This window comes from Ostrea edulis, chromosome 2 (assembly GCF_947568905.1).
Source record: "Ostrea edulis chromosome 2, xbOstEdul1.1, whole genome shotgun sequence".
In the NCBI taxonomy this organism is placed as follows: Eukaryota; Metazoa; Mollusca; class Bivalvia; order Ostreida; family Ostreidae; genus Ostrea; species Ostrea edulis.
The window spans coordinates 16064635-16069868 of NC_079165.1; the positions used below are offsets into that span (position 1 = coordinate 16064635).

The 5234-nt window shown below is 31.4% G+C and overlaps 1 long non-coding RNA gene across 1 annotated transcript in view; it reads right to left on the reverse strand.

The window, feature by feature from the left end:
• The window catches only part of LOC125681176 (uncharacterized), an 8780-nt gene continuing 3546 nt past the window's right edge, over nt 1–5234 (reverse strand). The window contains exons 4-5 of the long non-coding RNA XR_007372179.2: nt 1944–2075; nt 1–1118 (exon numbers count right to left, since the gene is read on the reverse strand). This is a non-coding gene — a long non-coding RNA (uncharacterized LOC125681176). The remainder of the gene's footprint in view (nt 1119–1943; nt 2076–5234) is intronic.

Sequence of the window (5234 nt, forward strand, 5' to 3'; positions counted from 1 at the left end):
TCAAATACAAGATAAAGTTTATTGTTACAAGAGTACATGAAAGGCATATACAATGTTATTACATATACTGTCATTAGTATTATGAATATACTGTATTTCAGTTTCATTTTTTGCTTTCATGTGATGCACATGCATTCGTTTGTTGAATTTTGGAGAATGAAGTTTTCATTGAGATTCAAACCTTTGTTGAGGAAGGAGTGTTGTGTGGTACATGTGTACTTGATATCGTTTATTGTCACATGTGACCTAGTTCTAAGCCTCTGGAAATTTCATTTAGTTTTAAATGGTATTTGCGAACTAGATTCAGTAACCTGTAAATAATGTGTAGAACGGAGCTCTCTAGAATTGTTTTATCAGTAATATACTATAGAATTCCTTGTAATTAAGAGCCATTCTAATGTGTAGAACGGAGCTTTCTAGAATTATGTTTTAACAGGAATATACTATAGAATTACTTGTAATTAAGAGCCATTCTAATTATAGAATTACATTGTGTACTACATTACTACATATATGTACGACTTAACCATTCTAATTATAGATTGTGTACTACATTACTACATATATGTACGACTTAACCATTCTAATTATAGAATTACATTGTGTACTACATTACTACATATATGGACGACTTAACCATTCTAATTATAGAATTACATTGTGTACTACATTACTACATATATGTACGACTTAACCATTCTAATTATAGAATTACATTGTGTACTACATTACTACATATATGTACGACTTAACCATCGATTTCGACAGCACTATAAACAGGGTTTTTCTTATGTGTGAATTCAGCCGAATGGTCAACTACATATACATTTAGATTACTGTAAGTTAATATTTTCTCATTGATATATTCTACTGCAAATGAATTGTTAAATCTTTGAAATGCCTAGTTGCTTTCTGTTGGACTTCGATTGTTCTGGTCCATAATATTACAAAAAATAAACCCAGGAATAGACCTGAACGAGATTAAAAATCTTGAGAAAAGCTATCGTCAATCATGTCAGTACCAATTTTTATATTCACGATAGTGGGATTCCTTTGCCTGAGGAAGGAATCTATATGATACAAGTTATAATTGGCAACACCAGTATTTCCAGGGGGATCTGAAAAAAGAAACATCATCAATATTTAACAACTACAAAACTAGCAATCTTAACGTAGATTTATTTTACTCTGAAAATATCTTCGAACATTTTTTCCGATCTTTTTTCTAATTGTATTTTGAAATCTACAGATAATCATACATGCACATTTACATATAAAATGTATCATCTGTAGTCGTAAAGATGCATGATAAATATTGTACAATAACACAATTAATAACGACAATGTAAATTATATGTTATCTGACAATGATAAATATGCACAATAGTGCAAATATGCTGTATTGTAATATTGTGGTTTTGGGCTACATGTATATTGACGTGGATAACTCAGTGGGTGCAACACCTGACTGACTGTACTGGGATCCTGTGTTCGATCCCCCGTTCAGAATGAATATACAGGGATCCTGCGTTCGATCCCCCCGTTCAGACATACGTTTTCTCATTTCCTGTTACATTTGGTATCGTTGACAACCTCTAGACTTGCAAGGGAAAATCCTGCGATGGTCGAACAAGTCTGGGCTGTGTGTTTTCGAGGACTAAGACAATTCAAAGAGGGAGGAATTATAGAAGTTAAGACAATATGGACCATTGATATTGACCTAGATAGATCAGTGGATAAAGCACGTGGCAAACAATACAGGGATTCCGGATTCTATTCCCGATCCAGTCACTCATTCATTTCCTCATTCCTGTTACAGTTATAACAAATGTATTACGATAATGTAAATAATGTTACAGGTGTATATTGTACTGATCATGTAAATACGAATCATCATCTGCACGTACATGTATATACATGTGTACTTTACCAATAATACTCACCGTCACTCTGATACGTTCGATGTACATTCATCTCTAAGCCAGTTAAATTGCCTTCGATAGCTATGCCAGATCGTATTTCCGGAGCATGATCTTCTGAGAAGGTTCATGCATGAAGAAAATTGATGCCAGTACCTGATAAATTGAAATATGATAGAAATACATTATGTCTACAACATCATTCAATGTACAGAATAAATGAGTTTGCTGTTCAGCAAGGCAACAAACATTCATATAATAACCCCATCTAGACAAATTTTCTGTTACATTTAAAATATATTCTTCTGAACAACTGGATACAACAAAGCGGAAGTAACCCTGAATGACATACATTATACGATAGTTCTATATTATATTGACATATACGTTTCATATAGGGTACATCTATAATCATCTTAATATTGTCCGAAAATTGCAACAACAACAAAATAATGCATCAAAATTACATTTAAATTTCCTCCGTCAAATATGAAATAGTATCGGTTTTAAATAAGATACGTTTTATTAAGCATATATTTTGAAAGATTTTGCATATCACGGGTATATCCTATATCATTGCATCTTGGAAATCCAAACCGCAACATATGATTATTCTGTTTAATGTAGGCAAAAGTCAGAGTTGCCTTTTCTATAAGTTATCAACTTTCATAAAAATCATTCCATTATAATCAGATTTACATATTCAAGATACTCTATGGAACAAAATGAAGGGAAATAAAGGTTAATAGCACATTTTTGAAACCCTAAGTTGACAGCATTCATCTCTACTTATCTTATGATAGTTACTTTCCTTGAAATTGAATTTATATATTAAAAAGAAAAACCAAGCATGCTACCTTATCATATGATATATAAGCTATTACACAACCTAGTATTTTGAGGGTCAGAATGTTCAAAACACTTACCATCATACTAACAGCTCAAATTTAAGTTTCCCCTTATCGAAGACAACAAGAAAATCGCTGGATAAAGACACTATGCACTGGATTTACAAACGAGTGCAGTGATAACATAGAAAATACGACAAATCTGACTAGTCCACATCGGAATAGCATTAATGCAAGGTGACGATAATGAACAGTGATCAATCTCATAACTCCTATAAGCAATACAAAATAGATAGTTGGGAAAACACGGACCCCTGGACACACCAGAGGTGGGATCAGGTGCCTAGGAGGAGTAAGCATCCCCTGTTGTGATGTGACTTTATTCTAGCACACGAAGACGTAAACATAGACATGGACATGACAAAATATTCGATATCTCATTTTATTCACTTTTTTCTGACGTCAAACGATAAGTAGGTTTGAATCACATTCTTACAAAACTGTAATCTGTTCCATTTCAGGTTTTGAATACGTTAGTTGAAGAAGTAAAAGCTAGCCCATATTTAGATTTTTTCAACACCAGATTACGGACAGAATTATGCGATTATTGATGTTACCCATCACAGGCTCTTTAAACCACTGCAGGTTACGGATGATAATACCTCCGAATCACACCGTCAGTTCATTAATATTTTACTAACAAAGGAATAGATGTCGACAACATAAGCAACACTCCTCGTCATAAACAGCTCAATACAAGGTGAAGATAACGAACAGTGATCAATCTCATAACTCCTACAAAGGTGAAGATAACGAACAGTGATCAATCTCATAACTCCTACAAGCAATACAAAATAGATAGTTGGGCAAACATGGACCCCTGGTCACACCAGAGGTGGGATCAGGTGCCTAGGACGCAATCTTGTATTCCATCATTATTGCAATTTAAACCTGCGGCTAGAATTTCCTTTAAATATATTTTTACTATTGCATCCGACCTTTTGATTGCAAACAAACTCTAGAGGGCCTAGATTTAGACCATCTGATACAAAATACATGTTCTTCTTTCAACTCTAGTCTAGCTGGGTAATTAATTACTGGTAATGTCCATATAGTTGAAATTAAAGTTAAATTCAGAGAGCCCCGATCTTTCATTTGGCGACAGAACGTCATCTCTATTATGAATTCTATCGAAGATTATGTCAGACGATGGGCTAAATATGAAAAATTTGACACCTTGTTAGAATCGATAAAAAGGGTAAGAGGAATACTAAAATATCGTATTAGACGCATCCTTCTGTGTTTAATAAATTAGAAGTAATGAAAGAATAAAAAAAAATACACGAGGAATACGTATTAGTCCCATATGACAAAGCTTGTAACAACATTGTCGTTGTTTATAATTCTCAGTATTACACTCCAAACGAACTTGGCTTTATATACACATTTGGTACACTGTAATACAATTTATACTTCAAAAGACGAACTTCAAATTCATGTTTCTGTTGTAAAACATAGTCTAATACCCCAGTCAATGGGATGAATTACTGTACCTATCCTGGATTCCAAAACGGTATATTATACGTATATGTATATGCAAATATACACAAAATTCAGGTATGTTATTATACGTATGTATTTTGTAAAAATTAATTAAATCTTTATGTTTTGTAATTAAGTATACCACTTCTTATGGTTAATATTTTATCTGTCATACAATTTTAACATAAGTACTAACTCACCACTTATTACATTATGCATCTTCAGTTTTATACACATAATACATACTATCGAATAAGAATTATGGAGCCATGTCGTGCTACGAACTGGATCCAGTTACAGAAACATGGTACAGGGTCTGAGGTGTAGCACCTGACGACGACCTCAAAATTCTTGCCTGATGACGATCTCAAAATTGTTGTCTGGCATAATTTTATAATTTATGATTAACAAAGTAATAACTAGTGGCACTCTATTATCAAAAATTTTCTTTGGCGACCCTACCCTAATTCTTTTCTGTATATATTTTAGTTATTTCACATGTATATACATACCTACATCCCTATTACTATTACCTGATACTAATATTACTAATTATGTAATAATTATGGTATATTTATTTCGGTGTATCTTGATTTATTTGGACGAAGGACGGAGACTCGTGCGATTACTAATTATTACCTTCTATTAGAATCCAAATAAATAAAAAAAAATATTTAAAATATTTAATTTTATATCTACTTATTATATTTTTTAAATTTTAATTTACTTATTGAATGAATTAAATAAAATTTATTATTAAAATTATTATATAAATAAAAAATATAATTTATTATAAATAAAACATATATTTTAATTATTTAATTTTAATTTACTTATCATATATTTTTTTTAATTTTAATTTATTGAATAAATTAAATAAAAATTATTATCAAAATCATTATATTAATAAAAAATATAATTAATT